The sequence below is a fragment of the Cervus elaphus genome, chromosome 26, assembly GCF_910594005.1.
Source record: "Cervus elaphus chromosome 26, mCerEla1.1, whole genome shotgun sequence".
Taxonomy (NCBI): Eukaryota; Metazoa; Chordata; class Mammalia; order Artiodactyla; family Cervidae; genus Cervus; species Cervus elaphus.
The window spans coordinates 33,620,790-33,642,129 of NC_057840.1; the positions used below are offsets into that span (position 1 = coordinate 33,620,790).

At 50.2% G+C, this 21,340-nt stretch overlaps 1 pseudogene; it reads right to left on the reverse strand.

The window, feature by feature from the left end:
* Positions 1–5,368: 5,368 nt before the first annotated feature.
* LOC122684473 lies at positions 5,369–15,573 on the reverse strand (annotated as a pseudogene).
* Between the last annotated feature and the right edge of the window lie 5,767 nt (positions 15,574–21,340).

Consider the following 21,340-nt stretch of genomic DNA (forward strand, 5'->3'; position numbering starts at 1 on the left):
TCCAGGTGGCAAGGGCTGCTGGCACCAACATCAGTCTTGCTTCCTGGTCCTGCTTCTGCTGCTCAACTGTGTCCACAGAGCGCAGGGTGGTGAGCTCCTGGTGAACCTGCTGGGAGAAGGCGAGGATGATGCATTATAACCAGAAAGTGGACCTAAGCTGGCCTTGGTTAGAGAGCCTACGGGAGCGGGGTTGCCTCCGCCTCCTCCTCCTCAATCCTTAGGTGAGCTCCTTTCCTTCTTGGCAGCTGCTGGGCTGGTTGGCCACTTTCAGGCCAGCAAAAGGGCAACTTGGTTGAAAAAGCAATGCTCAGACAATGGGAGGTGGGGCGGCGAGAGGCCAAGGAGAGAGCATGGAGGGAACACTGCTATCCCCAAGCTCCCAGCCCCTCACCCACGCCCCCAGGAGTGGGAGCCCCCATGGCAGGGCTGGGCCAGGCCCCCTTCCTGTGGGGGGAGCCCAAACACCCCCTGAGAAGCGTAGCACTGACTTCATCTGTTCACACAGACCCTTCTCCTCCACACAGCCCTGTGCCCTTGAACTCCCAGGCCGCTTTACATGCCATAAACCACCCGTGCCGCCCTGGGCTCTTACTTCCCCAGACACATCCCCTTAGGGGTCACAGCTCCTCCCCTGCAGCTCACTAAGTTCATCCCACATTTCTGCATCCCGAGAAGCCCAGAGCCGCCAATACCTTCCCACCTGAGAAGGGACCTGAGTCACACTCTCCACCAACTGGCATCTTATCCCCTTGCTTGGGGACTCACCCCAGCAAAAACCTCCCAGCCTGGTCCCCAGGAGGGACGGGAGCCCAGTCCCCCAAAGTGTGACATGGGGCCTGAGGGTGAGGAGGGGCACCCCCACTTCTCCCCTTTAGTCCCACATTCATATCGTCCACAGAATGTGGAGATGGCAGCCTGTCATGGTTATCAATTAAGAAAGGAGCTGGGAAATCTGCAGAAGATAATAAATCTGTTCATCTCTTCAGGCCTTTTGGCGTCTGTCTCTGTGCACCTCCACGTTTGTGGTGTGACAAGAGGCAAAGACAATGTGAAAAACAAAAGGAATCCCTCTGACCACTGCCCTGGTTTGCGAACCCCAGCAATGGGTGACTCATCACCTGGGGAATCATCCAGGGGCTGCCTCGGCTGCCTGTTCATGAATCTCAACCCTGCCAGGTCCTGCCTTGTAGCCTCTGGTGGTGGGGATGTGACAGGAGGGTGGGTCCTGCAGTTACAGGCTAGCGCCCCCTCCTCTGTTGTAGACTGGCTTCCTCGGCCCCAGGGGCCACAGGGACACTGTGTGAGGCCGCAGAAGTGGCAGAGGATAGGGGAGGTATGACAGTTCTGGGGTCAGGGCTCAGTCCCCTGCTGGTCACCTTATTTGTCCCCTGTGGCCCTGCTTATGCCAAACCACACAGTCACTTCTATCCTAGGACAGCTGGCCTCTCAGTAACGATTACCAAGTGGATGAGCCCAGTTCATCCAGACCAGAGGTCCCTTCTCTACCAGACTCAGGATCCTATCAGTAGCCACGTTTAAATGATCGGCTTTCCCCACTACACGTGGTGTGGCCGAGCCTCTGACCCTGTGGGGCTGGGTTGTGATGCTCTGATGAGGATGTCACAAGCTGTCCCTCGGCGAGAGCATGGCAACCCACTCTGGTATTCTTGCCCGGAGAATCCCATGGACAGAGGGACCTGGTGAGCTACAGTCCATAGGGTCGCAAAGCGTCAGACATGACTGAAGTGACTTAGCAAGCAGGCAGGCAGGTTACCCCCGGCATGATTTCCCCGCTGATGGACTTCTGTGTCATGGGTGCTACAGGGTCTTAGGGTGCTCGTGGCAGATTCCACCATACTCATTCCTTCATGTCCTTTCCATGAACACCTTCCACAGCTGAGTTAACCAGTTGCAGAGGCCTCTGGTCTGCAAATTCTGAAATATTTAGTATCCAGCCATTGATAGAAATGCTTTAGACTAGGCAGATATAAAAAGGAGATGTGAAGGGATCACAGCCCTGCATGCTTTAGGGCTATGATTGTCACTAATCTCTGTCATTATACCCAGAAAAAGGTGGTCTTGCAACATTCTATTTGTAGCAAAGGAAAGACAATATGAGAATGTACTCATACTTCTCAACTATGGCAGCCTTCACTCCGTTCCTAACTACAGAGACTTTTCCATCACTGGTTCAAATCCACACAATGTAAAATAACCACTGTGTGGGTCTTCACACACCATGATACCCGTGTAAGTGGAGGCAGGACGGTTATGTATTCAATGCCCTACATCTCATGCATCACATTAATAACAGCGGGGCTGTGATGATGCTTCAGATCTCTGGACATGATGTGAGTCACACACTGGGTCCACAGGAATGTGGGGGTGGCTTCTGCGTCCCAGTGTGCACTTACCTGAGTCAATGGCCATGTGGCTCCCAAGGATGGGGAAGGCCAGAGACTGCTGCACTGCGCTTGCCATGGTGATAAGAGGCCTTCCTGCTGGAAACTGGCATCTCTCTCTAGTCATGGATTCTCGGTTCTGATAACTGGCTCAGTTCTAGAAATGGGGCAAAGTATCCAGACAAGCTGTTGTGATGGCTCTTTTCAGCATCGTGATCATCGAGCTTGTGTTTTATTTTCTTTTCGTTTCTGGGGTTTTTTGTTTTTTGGTCGGCTGCCTGGCTTTTGGGATCTTAGTTCCCTGACCAGTGATCAAACCAGGGCACCTGGCAGTGAAGGCCCGGAGTCCTGACCAGTGGGCCAGCAGGGAATTCCTGTGTTTCATTCCTTTCCATCGTGCAGTTTGTATCTAGGTTGGCCACCCATCCAGGCTGTCTGCCTCTAGGGTCTCCGTATGCTGTGAACCAGCATCATACTCTCTGCAATCAGGACCCGGCTGGCCTTCCCATCTCTCTGGTCATATCAGCCACTGCACCTGCTCTGTTCCTGACACAGTGAGCCCCCACCTGGAATTTGCATGTGTTCAATCCGTTTCTGATGAAGCCCACTGGAGACACCATCTCTGACCAGCATTCCTGACCTTCAGCCAAAGTCCTCCTGTGTTACTGACCAGAGTTCTTGGACTTGATCAGTAGTAGTTTACAAAAGGCCAGACACAAATTCAGGGGGGAAAAAAAGCTTTATTGGGACTCATGAGGAAGCAAAAACAAGTAACATGTTCCCTTGCTGGTTCCACAGGATGGGGGAGCCGGTCCCACATAAGAGATGAGGGTGTGGGCGGATTCTGGGTTCAGACCAGAGTGGTGACCTGGGTGGTTTGTTCCCCCTTGGTGGTGCTGTATGCAGGGATCATGACTAAGTACCTGCTTTTGCTCCTGGCTGCTCTGAACTTGCTTTGGGTTTTTGGTCTTTTTGTATCTTGTTGTTGATTATTTGCCCCAACTGCACATGCAAGCAATTATTTTCAGCCCCTTATAATTTCTTTATATTTTGATGCTTGATATGACTTTTGTCCAGGTACACTCACTGCAGCAAATTGTCCCAGCCTGTCTCATTACCCACTGAGGGGTTCTACACCCTTATTCTGAAGGGTTAAGGGGCCAAAGCTTCCTTCTATCAAAACTTCTCCCTGCTGGACAGGGACCACTGACCTGAGCCTCCCCTCAAGGTGCAGAAGTCCCTCACAAGGACCTACATGGATGCATCTGGGCCACCCTCCACTGGAACGGGCTATATTCCTTGAGCCACCATGAGTGTTATTTCAAACTGGTAGATCCTACAGGCACAAAGTCAATCAAAAGGTTAAATAAACAAGGACTAGAAAGGAAATACCAACAATAGCCATTAAAGGGCCTAAAAGGGAAGGAACCAGGTTAACCTTGAGAGGACTTTCTTTTTTTTTAAACTCTTGGCGGAGGCAAATTCTCCCATGACAAACTTGTGGAGCCCCTCTATCTGTATATTTAAGGTGCATGTTTACACCTTAACATAAAGTGTAATAATATAAGGTGTATATTTCCTTAATATTGATCTCTGAGAGAAAGCAGTGACTGTGCTAGAGAGTGATCTTAGTTTCCTACCCAGGAACTGAACCTGGGTAGCTTGGTGTAAAATTAAGAATTCTAGACACTAAACACCAGGGGCGAGATGCAAAGTTCCCTTGGCTCTTACCGTCTTTGAAAGCAAGAATATTTCAAGGCAAAAACTGTAAAAACAGGTACCAAAGTTATTACTGGAGACATACAGAGAAACAGTTTATTTAAGATGGAAGCGAAGTGGAAATATACATCCAGAGAGGAGTGCAGGCGTCCCGAATGAGCAGCACAAAGAAGCTAGGCTAGGGAATTAACACACACATACATGTCTCTATCTTCCCTGGTGATTCAGTTGGTAAAGAATTTGCTTGCAATGCAAGAGAACCAGGTTCGATCCCCGGGTCGGGAAGATCCCCTGGAGAAGAAAATGGCAACCCACCCCAGTACTGCCCTGCCTGGAGAATCCATGGACAGAGGAGCTGGCAGCTTACAGTCCACGGGATCCCAAAGAGTCAGACATGACTGTGCAACTAAGCTTCTTTCACTTTCACTTCCGTACATGCATCTATTCTTCCTTGACTCCCCTCCCATCCCCACGCAGACTGCCACATAACATTGAGCAGAGTTCTATGTGCTACACAGGAGGTCCTTGCTGGTTATCCATTTTAAATAAATCAATGTGTACATCTTGATCCCAGACTCCCTAACTATACTTTCCCCCCATCCTTTCCCCCTGGCAACCATAAATTCATTCTATAAGTCTCTGAGTCTCTTTCTCTTTCGTAAGTAAGAGCACTTGTATCACGACTTTTTGGATTCCACATATAAGTGATGGCAAAAGGTGTTTCTGCTTCTCTGTCTGACTTATGTTGTTCAATATGACAATCTCCAGGTCCATCCATGTTGCTACATACGGGGTTATTTCATTCTTTTTGACGCTGAGTAACACTGCACTGGATATATGTCCACATCTCTCTCCATTCATCTGTCAGTGGACACGAGGTAGCTTCCAGGCCTGGCTGCTGGGAACAGCGCTGCCATGAACACAGGGCGCACGCATCCGCTCAGACCATGTTTTCTCAGAAGCACCAGGCACATTTAATCCCATAAGGTGGAGAAATGGTGAAACATCATGACTTCTCTCGTGAGAGAGAAACTTAAATACTTCAAGTTTTCTGGACTACTGAGATTTTTATTTAAATAGCAGTAGCTTAATAAATGGGCTTCCCCAGTGGCTCAGAATGTAAAGAATCCGCCTGTCAATACAGGAGACACAGGAGATGCGGGTTCAATCCCTGAGTTGGAGAGGTCCCCTGGAGAAGGAAACAGCATCCCACTTCAGTGTTCTTGCCTGGAGAATCCCATGGACAGAGGAGCCTGGCAGGCTACAGTCCACGGGGTCACAAAGAGTCAGACACGACTGAGCGACTAACACTTTCACTTTCAGTATAATAAATTATTAAGGGAGACAGTCATAAATAAAACTTTGTTCTATTGAAAACAGGCTGAGGTGATTTCTCCAGACACAGAAGGAATCCCTGAGTGCTATACTAGCAGAGGTATTTTTCTTGCAATATCATTTGTAAGAATGAGGTCACGAGGCAGAGTCTAATTATCCACAAACTAGAATACGATGAAATATGTCCTGTTTCGGAGATTTCTTCAAGTACCTCAACATTTCAGTGTAGAAATTCCATCACTTAGCACCAGGAGAAAGTGGTGAAATAAATTGTTGCTTTTTTTTTTTTAAGAGATGCTGAGTAGGATTTCGTCAAACGTGATAAAACCCATGAGATGATGCATCTATTGTGTCATCGTAACCGGAAAACAGACTCAGGATCCATGGGGTCTGATCTCCTGGATCTAAAGTGAAGAGCAGAAGAAAGGCAGACAGAGCACCTGTGGGGTTCCTGGGAGCACCGTCTCCTGCAGAAAAGAAAGAGGCCTTGGTCCAGGGGGCAGAGGAATCCTGTCACTTTCCTGGGGCTGTCCCTCCCCAGCCCCCCTCCAGCCCCGCCCTCACTGAGGGGCTCCTATGTCCCCCACCCCCACCCCCACCCCAGGCCCAGCAGCTTCTTGTCCCCTCCTCCTTCCTTCCTGCATCACAGAGTCACCCCAGGCCCTGACACCCCCTGCTCAGGCTCAGGACTGGAGCCAGTGAGGAATCAATCTGCTCCCTTCACTCAGGTCCGGATCCTCCCCGAGGGGGGCCTAAAGGACCAGGGAGCAGGTCCCCGGAGGAGGGGCCTTGCCTCCTGACAGCCCTGGGGGGCTGCAGGCAAACCTCCTCCCTTCCCTCCCCTCCAGCCTCTGAGCCAGCAGCACACACAGCTCTCAGGACCAGGGTCCCTGCCCCCCATCTCTTCCTGGTCCCGCCCAGCTGGGCGCCTCCACCCCAGCTCAGGCCCACCATCCCCAGGCACCTCTGCTCAAGGCAGGGCCGCTCAGTGATGGAGGCTCTGGGCCCCCAGGAGGCTGGTGACGGGCAGGCCACAGGCTGAGTCAGAACTGCTGCTGCCCCAGGAGCACAGGCCTGGCCTCGCCCCTTCCCACAGTCTCTCCTGTGGGGCTCCTGCCTTGCCTGCTTGGCCCAAGCCACTTCCTGTGAGAACGGGTCTTTGGAGTTGGGCCCGCAATTATTGCTCTCAGGTGATATGGGGTCTTACCCACCTGCTCATTTCCAGGATGAGGAGGTTCAGTGAGGGCAGGGGTCAGCTGGGATTCACCTTCCCCGTCCTCACACCAGGCCCTGTGCCCCTGCCTTCCCTCTGGATTCTGCCCTCAGTACCTGTTCCTAGAAAGGATTCAGCCCAGGAAGACAGTTATGATGAAACTGGTGAGGACCACGGGGAGGATCCAGGTGACGTGATTGATGGCTGGGGCCGAGGACTGGACTGTAGGGGGGCCTGTGATCGGTGATGCTGCAAGGAGAGTGAGGGTGAATCCCTTGTCCAGACCAAACTCAGCAGATGCCTCCTCACCCCGCTGACTCAGGTATCCCTATTGCCCAGTTTGCACCCACATGTGGAGGCCCTGTTACAGGTCCTCAGGAGAGATGGGGGAAGGGAGGAGCCCCGTCCTCAGGGGCTCTGACAGCTAATGGAGGAGCAAGATTTCTAACAGTCACTCAGTCCTGCTGTGACATCAGAGACGGTGACATGAGGATGGAGTCCTCAGGAGCTGACAGCAGAGGTGGTGTTGACAGATTTCCAGAAGGAGGATTGGTGACATTTAAAAGAAGACTCTGGAAAGAGGGAAGAGTAAGAAGGAGATTGGAATCATGGAGATGCTCTCATGTTTAGGATCAGTGAGAATCCATGTTCAATCGTCCAAAGGCCTGTGCTGTGAGGAGAGACGTCAGCAGGTAAAAGAGGAAAGAGGACGACAGAGCATCCCCGGGTCATTGTTCTTTCGGGAGCAACTCACCTCTGACGGGTCATTTTCACACACACACACACACACACACACACACACACACACACACACACACACACAGACGGGTGGGTCCATGTCACCACGAGAGAACTACCACTTTCTCCTAATCTTCTCACCTACCCGTGGTCTTCAACATTCTCTCCCAGCGCACCAAGAAAGCCTGATACCAAAGCTGACAGTCTCCCATGGAGACCTTCTTGAAGAAGTAGGTCACAGCTCTGTCATTCCCCCACTTCTCTTTCATCCGCCTCCCTTTAGAATGAACCACTGTCCAATGTCCATTCTCCAAGTCAAAGAGGAGGGACAGTTTTCCATGGAATCCAAACTTCCAGGATCCATTGATGTGTCCGTTGTCTTCACGCCAGCACGTCATCTTGGCCTGCAGGGTCAGAGGGCCTGACCACACTGAGTAAAAAAATGAATTCAGCCTCTGGGCTTGACAGATTCTTTGCCCCACCTGGGTCCACCTCCCCTGGGCCCAGCTAATCTGGCCCTGGTCTCTCCTGCAACAGCTGCTCTTTCCACTGGGCTACTAGGGAAGGACAATATCCAATTTTTTTTTTTTACCCAAAAACAGTGGACGCAGCTGAGCCCCCAGTCTGCTCCTCCTGCATCTGGACTTCCTCACTCACCCTTGTCTGTGTATCTCTCTCGTGTAACATCAGGCATTTGCTCCTTGAGCAAGTCCCCAGGGTCTCTGGGTGTTTCCGTCTGCGTTTCCGAGAAAAGTTTCATACTTTTCACTTCCTCTCCTATTGGACTCATGTACTTGATCTCAGCTCTATCACAGACGTAGGAGAGAAAGACCTTTTGACCCCACTCTCCCTTGAACCTCACACCAAGGTTGACCATGTCTGGGCCAAGGATCGATGGTGAAATTACAGGAAATACAATGAGCGTCTGTGAAGGCAAAACACAGTGAATGTGAGGTTGGGTAAAAAACACCCACAGGCCCCTTCCCCCAGTTATGAGAGCAGAGTACAGTGCAGGGCTGGGCTGACAGAGCAATGACCCCCTCCCCCAACAACACACACCATACAGCCAGTGACCTCCCCTCTCCTGCCTGGCAAAGATCACACATCCTGGGTGTGTCCCCTTGTCCACCAGGTCAGTTCCCAGCATCATAACCTTTGCAGAGATGTGCCAGGCTGCTATACAGGAAAAGTCTAGATGACAGAGGACTGTCAGAGTCCAACCCCGTATCCTGTGAGAGATGGGGAGCCTGTGGGGATGCTCCTGAGGAAGCAGGATCACAGGGAGAGGGGCAAAGAGGTGGCGGGTGACACAGAACCCAATGCTGGAGAAGGGAGAGTTCACAATTAGAGGTCACAGGACTTAGCAAGGCCGGGGAGACACTGCTGATCTCCCACTAGGATGGGTCTTGGAAGGCCTGGCCCATATGGCATGGAAGAGAAAGTCCAGAGCTTCCTTGGCAGGTGGTAGAGGAGGGGATCCAGGGCTCAGAGAAGTGACTCTGCCAGGGCGGACACTGTATGAAAGGGCAGGAAAGTGTCCAGGCCACCAGGCGCCATGGGAAAGCCTGATGAACTCTATGGAGCCTGACAGGAAAGTGTGGATGAGAAGCATGTCCAACAGCTCAAGGTTGACTTCTGTGGAAGGTCAGGGATGGGGCAGGAGTGGTGCCCCTGTGGGCTTCCGGCAGGAACAGGGATGGAAAATGGAGGAAGATCAGATTCCAGGTGGAGTGTTGTATGTCAGGAGCAAAGTTGGTACAATGGTCAAAGCAATTAGTGAAAGTCGCTCAGTCGTGTCTGACTCTTGTGACCCCATGGACTATACAGTCCATGGAATTCTCCAGGCCAGAATACTGGAGTGAGTAGCCTTTCCCTTCTCCAGGGGATCTTCCCAACCCAGGGATTGAACCCAGGTCTCCCGCATTGCAGGCGGATTCTTTACCAGCTGAGCTACAAGGGAAGCCCAAGAATACTGGAGTGGGTAGCCTATCCATTCTCCAGCGGATCTTCCCGACCCAGGGATTAAACTCGGGTCTCCTGCATTGCAGGTGGATTCTTTACCAACTGGCTCCTGATATGGTCCTGGGGCCTGGCAGAGACGAAGCCTCTGGTCATGGAATGTCAGAGTTGCCCATCATGATCTGGGTTCATCAACCCCTAACCATTAGTTCAGATAGGCCAGCCGTCATAGGACAGAAGTGATTATGTGGCTTGGCATAACCAGGGCCACAGGGAACAAATAAGATGCACCAGCAGGTGACCTAGGCCTGACACCAGAGTTGATACAGGGCCACTATCCCTGCTCACACCTGGGGCTTCACGCAGTGTCCCCTACCGCTCCTGGAACCAAGGAAGCCAGTCTACAGCAGAAGAGGCACATTAGCTCACAACAGCCATACCCACCTCCTATCACATTCCCACCACCAGAAGCTACAGGGCAGGACAGGGTAAGTTTCTGGTTCATAAACAGACAACTGAGGCAGCTCTTGGATGATTCTCTAGGGGATGGGTCACTCATTACAGGGTCAGAAACCAGGACAGTGGACAAGTCTGGTTCTCAGTTGATTTACACATTATATTTGGCTCCTGGTGCTCCACAAACGTGGAAGCTCCTTTTGCACCCAGAGACACATACCAGATGGCCTAAAGAGACAAGGAGATTTACTTTCTTCTGTAGAAAAAATCTGTCAACTCCTGCCTTAATCAATAACCATTATAGATAGCTGCCGCTGTCCCAATTCCTAGACAACATGAGTGTGGGACCAAAGGGTAAATGTGGGGATGCCCAGCCTCACCCTCAAGCCCTATGTCACACTCTGGGAAACCCTGTTCCTGTCCCTCCTAAATTAGGTCCTGGGGGCCAGGTCGGGGGGTTTTGCTGGGTGAGTTATCAGACAAAGGGATAGGATGCCAGTTGATAGAGGCCATGTTTAGATTCTCTTTAATAGATAGGAAGCTGTTGGAGGCCCTGGGCTTCTTAGGATCATGGAAAAATGGGTAATAAATGGTCTTGTAACAAAAAGGGCTCTAGGGGGCCTCAGTGGAAAGACCTGCCCCCCATGGTCTCTGCCCGTCTCTTGTTTGTAGAAAAGCTTTAGTCAGCCAGGCCTCCTGTGAGTCTCAAAACAGTGGTTTAAGAGTTAAGGATTAGGACACGTTAAGATGGAGAAAGGAAGAATACTCCTTAGGCTGGGAAACTGGTAACAATTTAGACTGTGACCAGCCACATATCAGTGTCATGAACTTACCAGTTCCCTGAAGGATAACAAAGATCTGACACAAGTCTCAAGTTGTTTCTACACGAAGCAGAGCCCCAGCACATAAAAACTGCTGGCTGCAAGCACACAGACCCCAGAGTGGCTGAAACCATAAGCCTGGTGAGGCTCAGACGTCCACCTTGTGCCAACAACCTGACTGCACAGGACGCTGACGCGCCCGCAGCAGCCCTTCCGCCCCCTTCTCTAACCTGGAAACTTGGAGACGGTCTGAGGACGTTAGGTCACTATTTTCCCAGGGCTCCTGAACAAACCAACTTTACCTTTTCCACACTTGTTAACTTCACCAGTATTAGGATCTGAGTCATAACTAGGTTCAATTAGTAACAGCGTGAAATGTCTGGGAGGAGCTTTGACTCCAGGGAGGCGCTGATCAGTGGCTATGCATTGAGCGCCTTCCTGGGGATGCATATGGAATTTTTTTTTCTAATAAATTGAATCCATTAATTTTTTCAAGTGCTTTTAAAAATCTATTTTATACTTATGCCAGCCTGAAGATAAGCACAAAACCTGTTTCTTTCTTTTTTTTTTTTTACTCATCACAACTCGGGCACCCATTCTGTGCATAGCACTGTTCAGGTGCAGTAAAAGGGATTCTTAACCTTAAAACAGGATTGCACCTTTTGGAATTGTGTTATCTCCTTTTCCAGAAAGTAAAAATAAATAAAATCACCACTGTTTACTATTGACCTGTCCCAAGCCCACTTCTGGCTCTCAGAAATGCTAGGATCTACCAAATTTAAGATGCTTCAGTGAATTCCGCTGCTACTTACCCCAAAGAGGAGGCAGAACTCCTCTTTATTAAAAAAAACTTAAAAAGAAAATTTTCCATGAAAGAGTAGTTTCTGTTTCTATTGTATTTTTTATTAGTATATTGTATTTTTCTCTTTTTTTTCTTCTAGCTTTTAAGTTTTTTTCCTCGAACACTGCTTTTTCCTGTACAAGGCAACAGCATTTTTCATTTTTCTTTTCCTAAGACAAAGTATTTCATCTTATAGACAAATAATTCCCAAGACTAGTGATAAATATTAAAAAAAAAAGAAGAAGAAGAAGAAGAAAGAAAAGAGAGAAACTGAAGGGTTTCCCTGGTGGCTCAGCAGGTAATGACTCCACCTGCAATGCAGGAGACCCCAGTTCAATCCCTGGGTCAGAAAGATCCCCTGGAGAAGGGAGAGGCTACCCACTCCAGTATTCTTGAGCTTCCCTGGTACCTTAGATGGTAAAGAATCCACCTGCAATGTGGGAGACCTGGGTTCGATCCCTGGGTTGGGAAGATCCCCTGCAGAAAGGAAAGGCTATCCACTCCAGTATTCAACCCTGGAGAATTCCACGGACTCCATAGTCCATGGGGTTGCAAAGAGTTGGACACGACTGAGCAAGTAAGCAGGGCACATTCAAGGGTGAATCAACTACATTACTTTGAGGAAGTGAAAACTAAAAAACACCTGGCACTAAGCTAGTCCAAGTATTTGTGTTGATACAATTTTAAAAACTATTTATAACATTGTTTAAAAATTTCTTGGTCAAAAAATTTATACCAACATTTTCAGTTCAACCTAATGAAAGTGATATCTAGAAAATATTCCACATCACTAAGTCTGTCTTAGAAAGTTTAGATGCTATGGCATTCCTAAGGCACAGTGTTCTGGAAGACAGTGTGTTTCTGTGGTGCTGGGTGATGTATGTGGCTGCCTGGCTCCAAGTGGGCCTCAGCAGGCACCTTCCTCCTGACGCTGGGGGACTGGGAGAGGAGAATCAGACACAGGCCCCCAGGGCTGCATGGACGTCTGTGAGACACCGGGCCAGCTGCTGGAACTGGGCTTCTCCTCTGAATCTAAGGCCCAGCACAAGCCATCACAGCAAACGGTTCATTAGGACAGTTGATAGGCTGGGGTATTCAGTAACATTCTTTCAGATCTCTAAAGAGTCCACATTCATGTAGAGTGTTTGGCCCAGAGCCATGAGCTCCTACAGTATCACTCTGAAGGCCCACACATTACTAGCACTGGAGAACTAAAAAAATTATTTTTTTAATATCTTTTTTGGGGGAAGGTATTGGGTCTTAGTTGTGGCACTTGGGATCTTTTTGCAGCATGAAGACTCTTAGTTGCAACATGCTGACTTCTTAGTTGTGGTATGTGGGATCCAGTTCCCTGACCAAGGATAGAACAGGGCCCCATCATTGGGAGTGGGGAGTCTTAGCGACTGGATCACCAGGGAAGTCTGGAGAACTCATTCTTAACCAGACTTTTATGAGCCATCCATTGATCCCATGCTTCCATTGTTCCCTGACAGTGAGAGTCCACGGGGAATAAGAGTCTGGAGAGGGGCTATCTGGACTCTTAACGTGAGGTTGTCATCAGTGGCAGAGCTCCTAGCAGCCTGGCCTTTGTGGAGGACTTCTCTTCTGACCAGGTAACTCATTCCACAGGCGATCTGACCTTGTGGACCAGGTCCTGTTGAGAAATTGCCTGCGATTATTGGCCTCTACTAATTGGTGCTGCAGGCTCCCCTGGTGGCTCAGACAGTGAAGAATCTGCCGGCAATGCAGGAGACCCGAGTTTGTTCCCTGGGTCGGAAAGATCACCCGGAGAAGGGAATGGCCACCCACTCCAGTACTCTTGCCTGGAGAATTCCTTGGACAGAAGAGCTTGGCGGGCTACAGTCCACGGGGTGGTAAGAGTCGGACGTGACTGACTGACTAACACACACACAGAGACACACAATTTGCAATGCTGTGAAAACTATTTAGGATTCTCCCAATTCATGTAAGGCAATATCACGAGGGGTTTTCTCTCTCTTCTATACACACAAGGGAAATAGGAGGAAGATTTCTGTGATGAAGATCTCATAGCTTACAACATTCAGTGAGTATCACTGTCACCTGAATTTCAGAAGCTTAATCTCTGTTTTCACAGATGATTGCTGTTCTTTATTTGGATCTTTTTCATCTACGTAAATCCCATGGAAAATATGCCCAAAACTACCTTTTTGGGGTACATCCTCTCCGTGGATAGTTATCCTCTCCTCGGATATTTCGATATCCTTCACCTTAGCGCTGGCCTCCAAAGGAGTGGCGCTTCTCAAGACACTCCTCCACCCACCCACAAGGCAGGGTAACGGCCGGAAGTACCACTGTTGGGTGTGGCGCCTCTCAGATCCTCAGTCATCTGGGACGGGGTGAGACAATGCTTGGGAATGTGCACTGATGCTGTCTTCCAGTTCAATTCTTGTCACACTATGAAGGTGCAAAACTGCTAATATTGTCACTACAAGAAATATAACTGCACGGGAAACCCCTGCGCTGATATAAAACACGTGGGTAGAAGTAGCCGAGCTGCATGGACAGGATCACAGATAGTTCTGTTACTGGTTTCGTCCAAGACCGAAGTTTTAACTTCAAGATTTTGTTAGCACATTTTCCTTCCTTTCAAATTTTTGAAGAAGGGTTTTGAAGAATTTACTGTCAAGTTGAGCTGCATTTAGTATCATAACCTCACTATCTACTTTCCGAATCACTGATAGAGTGCGTGGAAACCCCCCACCCCGTGCCCCTCGCACCTCCACCCCCACCAAGCAGAAATGCTGACCTGGGGCAGGTCCACGAAACTGTCTACTTGGAAACCTGCTTATATTCAGCTTGGACTCTGCAGACCAAATGAAAGGCAGGACATCTGTCTCGCTGGTTACTAACAGGTTAAAGTATAGACGTAGTGCCCAACAAGGTCACTTCTCTAATAAAAGAAGTTTTGCATCTAGACCAATGAGCCGGGGCACCTTGTCCCAGCTCAGGAAGAGGCTCGCCCCCGCCCCCGGGGCCCCGGTTGGAGCCGCGCAGCGGAGTCCCAGAATCGGGAAGGAACAGAGACGCCGGAGCACGGGGATCTCGAGTGTAGCCGTGCAAGGAGCCTCGGCGATAGCGAATAGAGCCGCGCCGCGAAGCCCCGGGATCGGGGAGGAGCCGCGCCGCGGAGCCGGGAGATCGATGGTGGAGCCGCGCCGCAGAGCCCAGTTATCCGGGAGGAGCCGTGCCGCGGATCCCCGGGATCGCGGGTGTAGCCGCACGGCGGAGTCTAGGGGATCGCCGATGCAGCCCAGCTGCGGATCCCCAGGATCAGGGAGGAGCGCCGCCTAGGGGCCCGGGGCCGGGGATGGAGACAGCAGCTGCGGCTCAGACTAGAGCAATCAAGCACATTTCGGCCAGGAGCGCGCCACCGAAGCCTCCTGGGCACCCGGGTCCGCTCTGCGTTTATAACTTACGGCCGGGAAAGAGCGCTGATCCTTCACGGGCCGGGAGATGTAGGGACCAGAAGGGTCTCTGTAGCACAGCTCGGGGCGGGAGGGTGTTCTTTTCGGAGCGGGTCTGGGTCCCTTCTCCGCGGGAAGGCCGACTGGTCCCATCCCGCCCGGCTCCAGCGCTCCCACTTCCCAGGGGCGGTCTGGAACCTTGGGGGATTTCAACCGCATTTTCTGCCGCGTCCTGGCCCCCTCTTCTCCCAGCGTCACCTCCCAAACTCCCGGCATTACTACTTCACCCAAGGGACCCCTGTTCTGGCCCGGAGAGCCGGCAAGAAGCCGGGAGGAGCCTCCGAGGAGCAAAGGGGCCCAGGGAAGGGAAAGAGGAGGGGGCGGCGGCGGCGACACCCTGCAAGAAGTTTCGCGAACCCCGGCGTACACCACCCGCATCCCCTTTCCGGGCCATAACCCATCCAACCTCCTCGCGTTCCCCCGCCACCCCCCGCGCAGCTTCATCCTCAAACTCACCGCTGGACGTCCCGCTCAACATGCCAATCAGAAGCAAAACGAGGAAGCCAAGACTGGTCTTGGAGCCACCCATCTCTCCCTTTGCCACCTGGATTCCAATTTTGCAGGAGTGCGAAGCTGCCAAGTCAGAACCCGCGATCCTTTCCCGCTCGCTAGCCGGCAGCTGCGTCTGGACCTCCCCCTCTGCGCTGACTGCCTGGGCAGCGCTCCGCCGACAGGCCCCGCCCCTGATTTCCTAGCAGTAATCGCGAGGCCGCTCCGCGCCGGGGTGGGGGAGGGGCACTCTTGCGGTCACACGGGGCGCTCTCATTCAGGCCCCCGCCTTCCTGCAAACCAGCCGACCTGCCTGTTTACACCGGGCGTGAACGTGCGCTGGTTACAGGAGACCACAACGCTCTGTTCCTTCAATTTAATTAAGTTCAGTGACTTAGTCGTGTCCGACTCTTTGCGACCCCATGGACTGCAGGACGCCGGACCTCCCTATCCATCACCAACTCCTGGAGATTACTCAAACTCATGTCCACTGAGTCGGTGATGCCATCCAACCATCTCATCCTCTGTCGTCCCCTTCTCCTCCCGCCTTCAATCTTTCCCAGCATCAGGGTCTTTTCAAATGAGTAAGTTGTTTGCATCAGGTGGCCAAAGGATTGGAGTTTCAGCTTCAACATCAGTCTTTCCAAAGAGTATTCAGGACTGATTTCCTTTAGGATGGACTGGTTGCATCTCCTTGCAGTCCAAGAGCTTTCTCCAACACCACAGTTCAAAAGCATCAATTCTTTCACGCTCAGCTTTCTTTACAGTCCAACTCTCACATCCATACATGACTACTAAAAAAACCATAGCTTTGACTAGAGGGACCTTTGCTGGGAAAATGATGTCTCTGCTTTTTAGTATGCTGTCTAGGTTTGTCATAGCTTTCCTTCCAAGAAGCAAACATCTTTTAATTTCATGGCTGCAGTCACCATCTGCAGTGATTTTGGAGCCCAAAATAATAAAGTCAGCCACTGTTTCCACTGTTTCATCTATTTGCCATGAGGTGATGGGACTGGATGTCATGATCTTAGTTTTCTGAATGATGAGCTTTAAGCCAACTTTTCCACTCTCCTCTTTCACTTTCATCTAGAGGCTCTTTAGTTCTTCACTTTCTGCCATAAGGGTGATGTTATTCACATATCTGAGGTTATTGATATTTCTCCAGGCAATCTTGAATTCCAGTTTATGTTTCATCCAGCCCAGCATTTTTCATGATGTACTCTGCATAAAAGTTAAGTGAGCAGGGTGATAATATATAACCTTGATGTACTCCTTTCCCAATTTGGAACCACTCTGTTGTTCCATGTCCAGTTCTAACTCTTCCTTCCCGACCTGCATACCGGTTTCTCAAGAGGCAGGTCAGGCGATCTGGTATTCCCACCTCTTGAAAAATTTTCCACAGTTTGTTGTGATCCATACAGTCAAAGGCTTTGGTGTAGTCAATAAAGCAGAAGTAGATGTTTTTCTGGGACTCTCTTGCTTTTTCGATGATCCTTCTTCCTTACCTTGCTCCTTATCAGTCTTAAGTCTCTGGTTCCTTTTCAGATTGGGGCACTCAGGCCAGTCTTCGGAGTTGGGAGGAGACAAGGGACAAAAGAAAATCCCTGCTCCTGCCACTGGGTCGGGTTAGTCAGTGGACAAGCTTGTCCTTAAGTACCTGAATGGTCAGGGCATCAGTCACAGTGAGGAAATCCCACTGGAGTTGCCATCTGTTACAGAAAGGGGGACTCCTTGCAGGGTCTGAGGGTGGGCTTTTGTCTAACACTGGGAAATGAATTGTTCCAGGAGACACACATGCTGACAAGGAAGAGGCTTTTGGGGGAAGGGGCTACAGGGTGGAGAGCGGCAGGGTCAGGGAACCCAGGAGAACTGCTCTGACACATGGCTTGTAGTTTCAGGTTCTTTGGTGATGGAGTTAGATTCTGAGTCATCTCTGGCCAATCATTCTGACTCAGGTTCCTTCCTTGTGTCAGCAATGTGTTCTGGTGAGCTTTACTGATATTTCTGAGAGTTTATTTACATAGTGCTTACTTTCCCTTAACCCAATTATACCCAGCTCAGTTACAAATTCATTTTCATGTAAAGACAGAACCAGAGATCTCCTTGTTTTACTGCTTCGGTTTTAAAAATGCTATTTCCCGCCCCTCCCCCCCCCACCTCTCTGGGGGACCACAGATGGATCAGATGGTTCCTGAGAACCCACGCAGAAGACTTACATTTTGGAGGGGAGAAATGCAGGCTCCCTTTTTTGTTTGTTTTGTTTTTAAAGTCTTCCAAAATGATTGTGAACAGTGACTGCAGCCATGAAATTAAAAGGTCCTTGCTCCTTGGAAGAAAAGCTATGACAAACCTAGACAGCATATTAAAAAGCAGAGGCATAACTTTCCCAACAAAGGTCCCTATAGTCAAAGCTATGGTTTTTTCAGTAGTCATGTATGGATGTGAGAGTTGGACCATAAAGAAGGCTGAACACTGAAGGTTTGAGGCTTTTGAGCATCCAACACCACAGTGTTGGAGAAGACTCTTGAGAGTTCCTTGGACAGCAAAGAAATGAAACCAGTCCATCCTAAAGGAAATCAGTCCTGAATATTCATTGGAAGGGCTGATGCTGAAGTGAAAGCTCCAATACTTTGGCCACCTGATGTGAAGAGCCAACTCATTGGAAAAGACCTGGGAAAGATGCTGGGAAAGATTAAAGGCAGGAGGAGAAGGGGATGACAGGGGACGAGATGGTTGGATGGCATCACTGACTCAATGCACATGAGCGTGAGCAAGCTCCAGGAGATGGTGAAGGACAAGGAAGCCTGGTTTGTTGCAGTCCATGGGGTCGCAAAGAGTCAGACATGACTGAGTGACTGAACAACAAGCAACTGATGCCCACAACTGTAGCAGAGATTTGCAGGTGGTGAAAAAGGTGACCCAGCAGGGAGTCAGTTGGATGTAAAAAGACAGGAGTGTAGGTATGAGGACCAAGGGAGAGCAAAGGGAGGAGGGGCAGAAAAGACTGAAAACCTGAAAGGGAGCCATTGCCTTTTCAACCCTTGCCCCCTGCGGGTGTCTATTTATTCAGGCACCAACCTGCAGGCTTCCAGAAAGGGCCAGTGAGGGTGGGAGCACCCTGTCCACTGCCCACTGGGGTGATTAAGCCCAGAAACCAGCCCCTTGTACATCGGCTGTGGGACTGCAGCCCAGAGATGAGGTTCTCACCACGCGTAACCCAGCATATAGAAATCTGCCGCTTCACTGAGTTCCCAACGAGACTTTTCTTGGTGGCAGAAAAATAGAAGTGAGACTATTGGTATGATCAGACTTGCAGCCAGTACCTAATAAGAGGTTTGAACCTCTATCATTCTCACAAATCTCCTCGGAGGCAGAACCTGCTGGACCAAGAGCTGCAGGGTATGAAGTGGGTCTCTCCCACCAGCTTGTCATCAAAGTGAGCCATTGACAGCCAGAGGGAGCTTTGTCTCCTAAGTTGAGAGGAGTGATACTGTCCTTGCTGAGGTTCACTCTTTCAGAAGGATAGGACAGAGGGAGAAGAGGACAGAGAGAGGAGAAGTGGAGAGAGAATAGAGGAGGGAAAGGGACAAAGGGTGAGGGGGAGCACGATGCCTGAATGAGGACCCCAAGGCCCCCAGGGGCCAGGAAGGCAGAGCAACCAAACATGGAGACTCTGAGCCGAGGTTCAGGTGGCCACTTGTCACCACAGGGGAGTTGTATCCCAAGATCACAGAGATGCCCAGATGCTCTGGCAGAAAGGGGACAGTAGCCCTTCATGGTTGCCACAGAGTATGTTAGCGACCAGGCTTCTTGGCCTCCTGAATCAATCAGTTCATTCAGTTCAGTTTAGTCACTCAGTCGTGTCCTACTCTTTGTGAACCCATGGACTGCAGCATGCCAGGCCTCCCTGTCCATCACTGACTCCCAGTGTTTACTCAAACTCATGCCCATTGAGTCAGTGACGCTGCAGGGGCAGGGGCTCTGGGTTCAGCAGACTTGGGTATGGCTGGGTGCTGCAGACTTGACTATGGCATAAGTCCTCTTGGCAGAGGTCGCCATTAACCCCACCAAAGAGCTGGACTGGGGAAATAGACTCTTGGAGGGCACAAAGAGAACCTTAATCAATAGAAGTGGATAAGAGGCCAGATGAGAAATTCAGGCGAGGCTTCACTGGGACACGGGCTGCAGTGTGAGGGAGCAAACACAAGCAACAGGTTTCCTTGCTCATTCCCTTGGTGGGTAGGGTGGTGGGGGGAGGCAGGCTGTTCCCTTATATGGGGTGAGGGTAGGGGCAGGTCAAGGGTTAGGACCTGAGGGATGGCTTAGGTGGTCTGCCCACCATCATGGCGGTACACAGTAACCTTCTTTCAGATCTCTAAAGAGTCCACATTCATGTAGGGTGTTTGACCCAGAGCCATGAGCTCTGAAGGCCCACACATCACTAGCACTGGAGAACTAAAGAAAATTATTTTTTTAATATCTATTTTTTTTTTTTTTTTGGATGTACTGGGTCTTACTTGTGGCACTTGGGATCTTTTTGCAGTATGAAGACTCTTACTTGCAACATGCTGACTTCTTAATGGCGGCATGTGGGATCCAGTTCCCTGACCAAGGATCAAAGAGGGCCCCATCATTGGGAGTGCGGAGTCTTAGTGATTAGAGCACCAGGGTAGTCCGGAGAACTCATTCTTAACCACACGTTCATGAGCCATCCATCGATCCCACGCTTCCATTGTCCCCCAGACAGTGAGAGTCCATGGGGAACAAGACTCTGGAGAGGGGCTATCTGCACTCTTAACGTGAGGCTGTCATCAGCGGCAGAGCTCCTAGCAGCCAGGTCTTTGTGGAGGACTTCTCTTCTGACCAGGTAACTCATTCCACAGGCAGTCTGACCTTGTGGACCAGGTCCTGTTGAGAAATCGCCTTCGGGTTATTGGCCTCTACTAACTGGTGCTGCAGGCTCCCCTGGTGGCTCAGACAGTGAAGAATCTGCCTGCAGTTCAGGAGACCCGAGTTTGTTCCCTGGGTCGGAAAGATCGCTTGGAGAAAGGAATGGCCACCCACTCCAGTATTCTTGCCTGGAGAATTCCTCGGACAGAAGAGCTTGGCGGGCTACAGTCTATCGGGTGGCAAGAGTCAGACATGCCTGACTGACTAACACACACGCAGACACACAATTTGCAATGCTGTGAAAACTATTTAGGATTCTCCCAATTCATGTAAGGCAATATCACAAGGGGTTTTCTCTTTCTTCTATACACACAAGGGAAATAGGAGGAAGATTTCTGTGATGAAGATCTCATAGCTTACAACATTTAGTGAGTATCATTGTCACCTGAATTTCAGAAGCTTAATCTCTGTTTTCACAAATGATTGCTGTTCTTTATTTGGATCTTTTTCATCTACGTAAATCCCATGGAAAATATGCCCAAAACTACCTTTTTGGGGTACATCCTCTCCGTGGATAGCTATCCTCTCCTCGGATATTTCGATATCCTTCACCTTAGCGCTGGCCTCCAAAGGAGTGGCGCTTCTCAAGACACTCCTCCACCCACCCACAAGGCAGGGTAACGGCCGGAAGTACCACTGTTGGGTGTGTGGCCTCTCAGATCCTCAGTCATCTGGGATGGGGTGAGACAATGCTTGGGAATGTGCACTGATGCTGTCTTCCAGTTCAATTCTTGTCACACTATGAAGGTGCAAAACTGCTAATATTGTCACTACAAGAAATATAACTGCACGGCAAACCCCTGCGCTGATATAAAACACGTGGGTAGAAGTAGCCGAGCTGCATGGACAGGATCACAGATAGTTCTATTACTGGTTTCGTCCAAGACCGAAGTTTTAACTTCAAGATTTTG